Below are 12,358 nucleotides of genomic sequence, written 5' to 3' on the forward strand. Positions count from 1 at the left end.
AAAAATGTTTTCCAAATAAATGAACATTATTCGAATTCGTGAAAACTATTTAATCACGAATATTTTCCAAATTTGTAATTTGTTTAAAAATTTGTTAATATTTTCTAAATTCATGGTTATTTTTTATTTTTTGATCTGTGCAAGTCAATGAACATTTCCGAATTGATGAACATTTTTATAGTTGCAATATTTTTTCAACTTTTAGTATTCAAGAACATTTTTGTTAAATTTCAAAATTATGAAATGATTCTCAAATTATGAAATAATTTCAAAGTCATGGATATTTTCCCATTCACACACTTTTTTAATTTGTGACAGATTTTGAATTCATGAACGATTTTAAAGTTAGTGAACTTTTTCAAAGTTATGTTTTTTATTGAATTCACAAACAAAAAAAGTCACGGACATTATTGAACAATTTTATGTTTTTTGATGCAGGAAAAAACACTAAAGGAAAATAAACTCATGGAGTCTACCTATGCTAGTATATTTTTTAGGCATACGTACGTTTTTTTTCAGATGGGCATACCTGCGCCAGCTATCGTTTTTTCGGGACAATCATACCTTTTTTTTAGGCAAGAGACAATCATACTTACGCTAGTAGACAGGATGTAGTGATCGGGAGTAAATGGGCCAGCGACGTGAGCGATCTGTGCGGGGCGCAAGCGATGTGTGCGCTTGTACGAAATCACTAATTAATTGAGAGTACTCGTTGCAAAAATCACTTCAATTTCCCTGGTTGCAACAAATGGCGTCCATGCAGTGCGCCATTTGTCGCAACCTGAATTTTTCGTAGATCCGTTTATTCAAAACATTTGATCCCTCAAACCGTGTGTCCAAATCTCGAACCGCTTTAATCGTTGGATTCCTCGCGTCGAGATCTTCAAAATTAGATCTCATGTTGATAGGTTTTTGACGAACTATTTTTTCACAAAAAAATACCGAACGAAAAAACCAAACCGGGAGCTTGGGTTTTTTTCCTTTCCGAAAGAGGCACGCCCGTCCCTCTCACGAAATCCCAACCGTGCCTCTCGTGGAAGCAAAACTGGAACTCTCGCGGAAGGAAAAAAAGATAAAATATTTTTTTTCTGTTTCCGACGAGGCACGGGCGTGACTATCGTGAAAGCACAACCGTGTCTCTCCCGGAAGTAAAATCATGTCTCTCGTGAAAAAAAACAGAAAATGCTTTTTTCCATTTTCAAGAGGCACGGCCGTGACTCTCGCGAAAACATAACCGTATCTCTTGCGGAAGCAAAACCGTGACTCTCGCGAAAGAAAGAAGAAAACAGAAAATATATTTTTTTCGTTTCCGAGAGACACGACCGTGACTCGCTAAAACACAACCGTGCCTTTCCGGAAGCAAAACCGTGACTCTCGCGAAAGGCAAAAAAAAATAGAAAACGTCTTTTTCCTTTTCCGAGAGGCACGACCGTGACTCTAGCGAAAGCACACCAGTGCCTCTCGCGGAAGCAAAACCGTGACTGTCGCGAATGAAAAAAAATAGAAAACACGATTTTTTTTCCGTTTCTCAGAGGCACGGGCGTGACTCTTGCGAAAGGAAAGAAAACTAAAATGCGTTTTTTCGAGCAAAAAAATTGTTTTTTGCAAAATAAAAAATTGATTGAAAAGCTAAGGAAAACCGGTGAAAAACCAAAACGTCGAAAAACCCCCAAAAACCCGTTTAAAAAGCCAAAAAACGCGTGCAGAAAAATAAAAAATAAAATCCGGAGGAAGCGCCCAGAGTGCGACACGTGGCGAATGGCTGAGAACGCGCCGAGTGGCGCTCCTCGTTGCGAGGTACCCGAAGGAGCGCTCATTAACTAGTTGCTCTCGCGCTTGTATCGCTACAATGCACATCCCCACAGGTTTCGCGCAAAAAATAAAAAATCCCCTTGGTTTTCCCTTTTGTTTTCTTTTTTTCTTCCTGCCTTTTCTTTCATTTTCTTTTTTATACATCATTTTCTGTTTTCTTTTTCCTTTCCCTATTTTTACTCTCTTTTTGTCCTCTTTTTTGCAGCCAAATTTCAAATTTGCAGGCATATTTCCTCAATAGGTGAATAATTTTTTAAAATTCGCATACATTTTTTGGACTCATGAACATTTTCTACAAATTTGTGAATATTTTTTGAATTGCAGAAACATTTTTTCAAAACCCATGAACATTGTTTTGAATAGGCGTTCATTTTTCGAACTGATGAATATTTGTTTCTCTACTTTAATGAAATGCACGAACATTTTTCGAATACATGAAGTATTCCTGAATCAACAAACATTTTTTTGTGAATTTTGTGAAAATTTATGAAATATCATGAACAATTTTGGATATCTGAAAATTTGTTAAATTTCCCAACATGTTTTGAATAAATAAATATTTTTTAAAATTCATGAACATTTTTTGATTACGTAAACATGTTTTGTAAAATCATAAACATTTGTTGAATCCGCAAAATTGTTCTCCAAAATTGTGAACATTATTTAAATATGCTATTTTTTGTAATATTGTGATCAATTCTTTTAATATTTTTTGATTTTTTTTTGATATACAGAAACTTTTACAGCTTCAAAACGTTTTGAAATCCTGAATTGCTTAGAATGAAAAAAAAGGAAAATAAAAAAGAAAATGTAATATTATAATTAACAAACAGAGCACCTCGCACATGGGCCAGGGAGCGATGGGTGCGCACCACGTCTCCTGTCAAACAACATAACTTTTTAGAATTTTCTATTTTAATGCATGCATTGTTTTCCAAATTTGCAAACATTATTTAAATTTGGTAATATTTTTTAAATTCACAGTTTTTTCAAAATTGATGAATATGTTTTGAATTCACACTCATTTTTTAAACTCATGTTTTCAAAAAAATTAGGCAATTTTGAAAATAGGAAAACGTTTGATTTAAAAAAATCCTGCCAAAAAAAGATATTAAAAACCTGGCCAGTTTATGCTACACTTGCAGGCCACTAGGGGTTTTTACAGGCCAACCAACTTACACCGCTACTGGGAAGAAGGAGGTGGGGGTGAGTGTTTGCTTGCGTCGCACCGCATAGTGCAGGTACTAGGAGCACCGGGGCAGATATTTGGAATCTGGGTGCACATGCACCCAATTTATCATAAAATAAATTTAAAATTCTACAAAATTGCAATGTTTCGGATTTTGTGCAAAAACATTATGTAGTGTGTTTCTCACAAATAAAGTTCCACAACAAAATACTTTGGGGGACTTGTTGGTAAAAAGACAAAATTGCAACTGAAAAAATGTGATTAGTAAAAAGTCAGAAATTTTTGACATTTTATAATTTGTTTTGGCATTTCGGACACATATACACCCATGTTTAGCATGTTTTTTTTCTAGGAGCACTCAAAACATCATAGATATCTCCCCTAGGAAATGCCTATTATTGACGCACTCAATCTTGTGGTGCTACTAATGCACCGGATGTTCAAAAGTCATACTAAAAATATTCAAAAAATCCAAAAAATAATTTAGCATGCACAATTGATACATTTCAATCATGTCACTAAAAATCAAAGTAAGTTTCAGTTACAGCTCGAGAAACAAAAACAACAATTTAGCACCGTTTGTGTCAATGGGCCAAATTTCTGGTCTAATCTGAAATGGGTACTATTCATAATGTGATTTGACTTTTTTGTTTGTACAATTCTACTTCTAAATTGAATTTGAACCTTTTTGACATGGTAGATATTCTTTTGTGCAAGTCCAAAATTATTTTCACATTTTTTAAACAGTTGAATTTATTTTAGGCATGTGGTGCTCCAATAGCACTACAAGGGTCACGGGCAGAGACAGGATTTGGGTATAGGGGGGGATAAATAGTTGACAATCAAAACTGAAAAAATGGACATGCCAAATACCTGAATGCTTTTGAAAAATTAATATGGATATCTTTGTGAGACTGGAGCAACGATCTTATAAAACTAATATGTGTTTTGTTATCTTCATGACTACACAAATTAAATTTGAGTGGTTGAACCTGTGCATCATATCTAATTTAGGGTATGAGTTTATGGGGTTAAATCAACAAACCGAGGCACTCACTAAAAAAAAGGAGCTCCCCATATCCGAAGTATGTCCATGACTCCACAATACTGCTAAATAGGTAGGCCCAAGGTTACATTAGCAGGCTGAATTTTCATTCTCGAAAAATAAGAAAGCAACATTCCTCATAGGGTTGCAGAATCCGCTCCCCTGACGCCCAGCCGCGCAGCCGCCGACCGCTCTAGGGCCCATCGAATCCTTCGGCGATCTATGCCGGAGTCCACGTATATCCTGTTTTCGCCGCCGGTTTTCCTTGCGGCAGGGGAGCAGTCCACCTTAATACATGGCAGAGATTAGGGGCCCAGGTGATCGGGGAGTAGAGAAGGTAGATTGGGAAGAAGAGGGGAAGGACTCAGCGCGGAAGGAGCAGATGGATGCGGGCAGGAGGAGTAAGGGGGATTAGGAGGAAAGACGGCGGCTGGCGCCGGAGAGGGAGGAGGATACATCGGTGGTGGTTCGGGAAGAGATGGGGAAGAAGATGATTGGGGCAACTCTGGTGCCTTTCCGAATCTGGAAGATGTTTTTGAAGGTCTGCACTTGCACGGGGAGGAAGAAACAGAACTAGACTTCTCAGAGGAACTAGATGATTTGGTAAATAATGTGCGTTGGCTTGGGCTATTTCGGGTGCATACGACCCGGCCCTTCAGTCATGCATCTCTATTGAACTCTATGCGCAATGCCTGGTCTCCATCCCAGGGTCTAACGTTCAGCGTAAAGGGTCCGAATCTGTTACTCTTCCAGTGCCATTGTCTGCGTGATTGGAGAATGGTGATGGAGGGAGGTCCTTGGGTGTTCAAAGATGCCCCTGTAGTCATCGTGGAGTATGACGGCTTCACAAATGTTACTGATTACGCGCTGAATATGATTCCGGTTTGGGCAAGAATCAAAGGTATACCTGATGGCCTAACAAGGAAAAAAGAGTTAGCAGAGAAGGTGGCCAAAAAAGTTGGTGAGCCTCCTATTACTGTAATTGTCAATGAGGGGACGATTAGCACTACCAGCTGTCTGCGTGCTCATGTGTTTTTGGATGTTAATAAACCTCTGGTGAGATTTGTGCCTATCACTTTGAGCGAAAGGAAGAGATATCCGGTCCAATATGAAAAACTACCGGAGTTTTGCTTTGTTTGTGGTCGGATGGGCCATGTTCTTGAGGAATGTGGCGATGGCATTCATGATCTTAACAAATGTGAGTGGGGAAACTGGCTCTTATGGGATGGAGCGCTGGAAAGGGATCAGACAGGTGGAGGCAGGGGTTCTGGGGCTTTTGCAAGTTCTGGGAGGATGGGAGTCAGAAGTAACTTTGGTGCACGAGGTAGAGGAGGCAGGTCAGGGATAGGAATGGGAGGTGGAAGGGGTTTTAGGTGTGACATACAACCTGAGGAGATGGACTACACCCAACTGCATGCTGGTGATGATTCTAAAAAGGATAGAAGTGCACGTAAGAGACTAATTTCTGCGGATGGATCTATAAGTATAAATGGTCAGCCGGTTCCCAATCTTAACGGGAAGGTTGCAGGCACAACTCTCTTGCTCGAGAGTGGTTCAGCTGGCAATAGTGTTGATGCAGTCCCTATAATCATTACCCCGGGAAAGGTACCGATAGTAAAAAGGAGGAGGCAGGGTGATGGGGAAGTAGGAGATGAAGTGGACATGACAATTGAAGCGGCCTCCCTGGGTGAGGGCCGCGAGCCCCAATGAGAGTGTTGTGTTGGAACTGTCGTGGGATTGGCAACCCCGCCACGGTGGGGGAGCTCAGGGAGCTCATCAGGGAAAGTGCGTCGTCGGTGGTTTGCATTGTGGAAATGCAGTTGGCAAAAAAGCGAGTGGAAGGCCTAACTTCTATGCTAGGTTTTGATGAGGGGTTTGCAGTGGCAAGTTCAGGAAGAAGTGGGGGCCTAGGTGTGTTTTGGCGGAATGGTGTTAGTCTCAGTATAAAGAATTACTCGAAGTACCACATTGATGCTTGGGTGTCTGGATAGGGGAGAGATGACTGGCGACTCACATGTTTCTATGGAGAAGCCAACAGAAGTATGAGACAACAAACTACGCAGTAAAACCTCGAGGCCGCACACGAGTCGTGCAAGAAGCCAGGGGGTCATTTACCACGAGCACGTACTTAGGTACCGTCATCACGCGTAACTCGTGATGGCTAGCAGAGGAGAGCAGAGTCTGGCCGTGCGACGCAGGACGGCCATCTATGTATCTATTTATCACACTGGCCACGGCCAGGAGTAATAAGGTGGCAACAGTACCAGGATGGCCATTCACTGCTCTGCTCGCGTACGTACGTGGGCCGCCCGGTAATGGGCGTGCAGTGGCGGCACTGCACGCACAAAGTGTGCATGCGAGCTTGCAAATGCTGAATAGTGGCTTCTTTTCTCGTGGTTGCAATGGTGAATAGTCATGTGAGACCACCGGGGCTTGCTTGCACTGATGTGATGTACGTACACTGCCCGGTTGGTTGGTTACCGGTCGGGTTCGGCGTGGGTCACGGTCGCTGTCTCGGGGAGGCCGGGTTGGATCATGGTCGTTTAACACCAGGTACACAAGATAATTTAATAAACCTCCTGAGTTTCGTATTCCTTCACTTGTAACAGACATGATCCTATAGTTTAATAGTTTAATAAAGGCTGTTAAAGTTTTAAAAAAGGCACACAAGACAATTTGGCCATGGCAGCGCACAACACTATCTAACACAGAGTAAATATACCATGGAAAATTTATAAAAACTAAAAAACAGACCAGGGAAAAACAAAAATAATAATCCAATTAAACTGTAAGAGAAACACACAACCGCCGTGAGACCGGTGCCTATGGCATTCACGAAGCACCCTGCACGCTCTCTTTATGGGCTGCCCATTCTCAGGACTAGCAGCGAAGAATAGAAAATTCGCAATTGCTACATATCGCTTACGCAGTCCATTCGATTTTTTTTCCTTTTCCTTTTATTTTTCTTGGTTCTTAATCATTTTCTTTATATGTTTAGCAATTGCGAAGAACAGAAAATTGGCAGGCGATATGATAGTGGTCACCCACGCAGCCTCTCTCTTGCGCCAGCCCATTAGATGGGTCACACGGCGGTTTCTGACATTTTCACCCAGTTTTGAAAAGATTCAAGAGATTTTTTTCCTGCAATTTTCTTTTGTCCAATCGGTTTTTCTTTTCCTTTTTGTTTCCATTTTTTCCTTATATTATTTTTTATTTTTCTCCCTTTTTCTATCATTTCCTTTTTATAGTTCATGATTTAATTATTTTTTTGATTTTGTGAATTTCATGATTTTTTTTGAATTCATGAAATTTTTAAAATTCATGAACATTTATCAAATTTATGAGCATTTATAAATTTTGTGAACGTTATTTCAATTAGATATAACACTATTCAAATTTGTTAGCTTTCGTTCAAATTCAAGTTTTTCTAGATTCATGAACATTTTAAATTTATGCTATTTTTTAATTTTTTATTTTGTTTCAAATCCCAAACATTTGGTAACTTTTTATCAAGTTGTTGAACATTTTAAATTTAGAAACACTTAGCAAATTCATGGATAAATTTAAGCTCTCATTTTTCTAAAAAAATCTAAAGTTTATTAGAATTTTTGAACATTTTAAATTCATTAACATATTTTATTATCACAGTTGTTTTTTGAAATTGCTAAAGTTTTTTGTAATTAGAAATATAAACACATTATAATTTCTTATAATTTAACATATGTTAGCATTAGTTTGTACATGCATAGAGCAAAAACTAAACAAATGCTACAAAATGATTTGAAGCTAAGAAAATTAAAAGAAAAAGGGCAACACAGCGGAGCTAGCCTGGGCACATCATACACTATAGTACACTACTATAGTCTGTCGAGAAATATGAGTATCATATATTTGAATAAATGTCATGTGCATACCTGTTGTAATGTTTTATAAATTATATAGATGTAAATAGTGGTGAGATACATACCAAATAGTAACTTACTAAATGCTAGCCATACAACCATTCTTTCAACAGCTCGGCGATAAAAGTCCAACCCCTGACGTTATGTTGCATACCTATTCACACTCCACAAAGAATGTGCAATATATAAAATAGATCGATGAATTATATAATTTGCATTGAGAATAAACACAATAGGGATTCCCTATGGGTAACCGTCCACAAGAGCTGGAGTAGAATTCCCGCCCATTAGAGTCGCGGCCTGACTGGTGCCCTGACCAGGCGGCCGACTCTCTATGAGCTATATCTCCTGCCCATTAGTCTAGTATTGATGCTAGCTAGGGCATGACCGCTTGTTTTCTCCATTTGACCACAATCTTTTTTAGGGGTCGATTCGACAACAGTCGCATAGGCAAGCCAACACACAGTCAATTCATGTGTCCCTTCATGAGTTGTGCAGGCCTGCTATGGCCCATGAGGGGAAATAATTTTTTAGGACAATCAAGGCAAGTTCTTTTTGATCGATTATGAAGAATCACAGTTCAAGAAATCAATAATCACAAAAGGACTCATCTCGGCCCCAGGAATCGCCTAGAATCATCTAAGAATCACGTTGCAACTGGGGATCATCGAGAGTTGGTGATTCTGGTATGCCCCTCAAAAGGGAATTGTTCGTTTTTAAGGCCTACCCCTATTTGACGTGGTATTTATGGTCAAAATGCCACTCCGGTTCTCCACACACAAGAACACCGCAGCTCGATCCCACAAGCATCAACGCTTTGCCCAGTCCGCCACCACCCAGTCCAGTCCATCGTCACCCAGTCCAGTCTGTCGCCACCCTGTATAGTCCGCCGGCTGCCCAGTCAACCACCACCTCGTCCAACCTGCCCAACCCAATCGCCCTGTCATCCTACCTCGTCAGCCGCCCCTCCCAGCCACCCTCACCAGCCACAGGTGAGCTCCTCTCTCTCTCTCTCTCTCTCTCTCTCTCTCTCTCTCTCTCGTATCTCTGTCTGATCTCTTCTCTCCACATCTTTGTTTCCTGTTGTTAAGTTTCATGTACTAGCCAACGCAACCAAAAGTTTGAACTGATGGAATGGGCTAGGCACTCCACATATACACTTCAACACCCCCATTTCACTTTGGTACTGTCAAAGAGCAAACCATTTTCATTTGGTACTGTCAAAGAGCAAACCATTTTCATAATTGTTTCCACACAATGCCTACTCTAGCCTATCATTTTCACAATTTATATTGCTCAATATAAGCTATAGAAACTAGAAAACAAGCAACATATGCATTGAAAACAGAATCTGTCAAAAACTGAACAGTCTGTAGTAATCTGTACTCCAACATACTTCCACTGCTCCAAAAATTCTAAAAAATCAGGACAACATAGATAATTTGTATATCTATCACTTGTAAAAAGTTTCAGATCAAAATCACATTCCAGTGAATTTTCAAAATTCCTGGACTGAGCGCAAAAGTTTCTGTTTTTGCACAGATTCGAGTCAACTATCATCCACACAATCCCAAAAGCTTTACTTGGCACTTTATTGAAACAAAAGCAATAAAAATGATTACTATAGTGGAGCCAACTCCCATTATATATTGAGAACGATTGTCTTGAAGCGTTTAACCTTTTGAGGAAAGAAGGTATGGATAGATCAAGCTTTGGATTCCTTGTGCATGATATCAAATAGCTCATGACACAACGAAATACTTGTATTGCTCTTGTTCAACGGAATCGTAATAATGTTAGTCATACTTTGGCTAATTGTGCTAGAAATAGTGGTCGGACGACTGTGTGGCATGGTTGAACTGAAAACATTGTCGAATTATGTAAGTATGAAGTAACTATGCTACATGAGTAATACAAGTTACTTCCCGCAAAAAAAAATCACTTTGAACACCCACCGTTATATGAAGGTGTGTAGGCCCATTAGGAAGAGCTCGCCGGCTTCGCTGTGTCAGCTAGGGAACATTTTTGGGAAGGTTGCGGTTTTAGGAACCATCCATTTGGTTCATTTTCCACCGGGGTTTCTCTTTGTTTTTTAAGTCATATTTTTTTATTTTGCGACTATTTTTCTTATTTGTGAACATCTTTTCGTATACTCAAAAATGTTTTCCAAATAAATGAACATTATTCGAATTCGTGAAAACTATTTAATCACGAATATTTTCCAAATTTGTAATTTGTTTAAAAATTTGTTAATATTTTCTAAATTCATGGTTATTTTTTATTTTTTGATCTGTGCAAGTCAATGAACATTTCCGAATTGATGAACATTTTTATAGTTGCAATATTTTTTCAACTTTTAGTATTCAAGAACATTTTTGTTAAATTTCAAAATTATGAAATGATTCTCAAATTATGAAATAATTTCAAAGTCATGGATATTTTCCCATTCACACACTTTTTTAATTTGTGACAGATTTTGAATTCATGAACGATTTTAAAGTTAGTGAACTTTTTCAAAGTTATGTTTTTTATTGAATTCACAAACAAAAAAAGTCACGGACATTATTGAACAATTTTATGTTTTTTGATGCAGGAAAAAACACTAAAGGAAAATAAACTCATGGAGTCTACCTATGCTAGTATATTTTTTAGGCATACGTACGTTTTTTTTCAGATGGGCATACCTGCGCCAGCTATCGTTTTTTCGGGACAATCATACCTTTTTTTTAGGCAAGAGACAATCATACTTACGCTAGTAGACAGGATGTAGTGATCGGGAGTAAATGGGCCAGCGACGTGAGCGATCTGTGCGGGGCGCAAGCGATGTGTGCGCTTGTACGAAATCACTAATTAATTGAGAGTACTCGTTGCAAAATTCACTTCAATTTCCCTGGTTGCAACAAATGGCGTCCATGCAGTGCGCCATTTGTCGCAACCTGAATTTTTCGTAGATCCGTTTATTCAAAACATTTGATCCCTCAAACCGTGTGTCCAAATCTCGAACCGCTTTAATCGTTGGATTCCTCGCGTCGAGATCTTCAAAATTAGATCTCATGTTGATAGGTTTTGACGAACTATTTTTTCACAAAAAAATACCGAACGAAAAAACCAAACCGGGAGCTTGGGTTTTTTTCCTTTCCGAAAGAGGCACGCCCGTCCCTCTCACGAAATCCCAACCGTGCCTCTCGTGGAAGCAAAACTGGAACTCTCGCGGAAGGAAAAAAAGATAAAATATTTTTTTTCTGTTTCCGACGAGGCACGGGCGTGACTATCGTGAAAGCACAACCGTGTCTCTCCCGGAAGTAAAATCATGTCTCTCGTGAAAAAAAACAGAAAATGCTTTTTTCCATTTTCAAGAGGCACGGCCGTGACTCTCGCGAAAACATAACCGTATCTCTTGCGGAAGCAAAACCGTGACTCTCGCGAAAGAAAGAAGAAAACAGAAAATATATTTTTTTCGTTTCCGAGAGACACGACCGTGACTCGCTAAAACACAACCGTGCCTTTCCGGAAGCAAAACCGTGACTCTCGCGAAAGGCAAAAAAAAATAGAAAACGTCTTTTTTCCTTTTCCGAGAGGCACGACCGTGACTCTAGCGAAAGCACACCAGTGCCTCTCGCGGAAGCAAAACCGTGACTGTCGCGAATGAAAAAAAATAGAAAACACGATTTTTTTTCCGTTTCTCAGAGGCACGGGCGTGACTCTTGCGAAAGGAAAAGAAAACTAAAATGCGTTTTTTCGAGCAAAAAATTGTTTTTTGCAAAATAAAAAATTGATTGAAAAGCTAAGGAAAACCGGTGAAAAACCAAAACGTCGAAAAACCCCCAAAAAACCCGTTTAAAAAGCCAAAAACGCGTGCAGAAAAATAAAAAAATAAAATCCGGAGGAAGCGCCCAGAGTGCGACACGTGGCGAATGGCTGAGAACGCGCCGAGTGGCGCTCCTCGTTGCGAGGTACCCGAAGGAGCGCTCATTAACTAGTTGCTCTCGCGCTTGTATCGCTACAATGCACATCCCCACAGGTTTCGCGCAAAAAATAAAAAATCCCCTTGGTTTTCCCTTTTGTTTTCTTTTTTTCTTCCTGCCTTTTCTTTCATTTTCTTTTTTATACATCATTTTCTGTTTTCTTTTTTCCTTTCCCTATTTTTACTCTCTTTTTGTCCTCTTTTTTGCAGCCAAATTTCAAATTTGCAGGCATATTTCCTCAATAGGTGAATAATTTTTTAAAATTCGCATACATTTTTTGGACTCATGAACATTTTCTACAAATTTGTGAATATTTTTTGAATTGCAGAAACATTTTTTCAAAACCCATGAACATTGTTTTGAATAGGCGTTCATTTTTCGAACTGATGAATATTTGTTTCTCTACTTTAATGAAATGCACGAACATTTTTCGAATACATGAAGT

The sequence above is a fragment of the Triticum aestivum genome, chromosome 4B (assembly GCF_018294505.1).
Source record: "Triticum aestivum cultivar Chinese Spring chromosome 4B, IWGSC CS RefSeq v2.1, whole genome shotgun sequence".
Lineage (NCBI taxonomy): Eukaryota > Viridiplantae > Streptophyta > Magnoliopsida > Poales > Poaceae > Triticum > Triticum aestivum.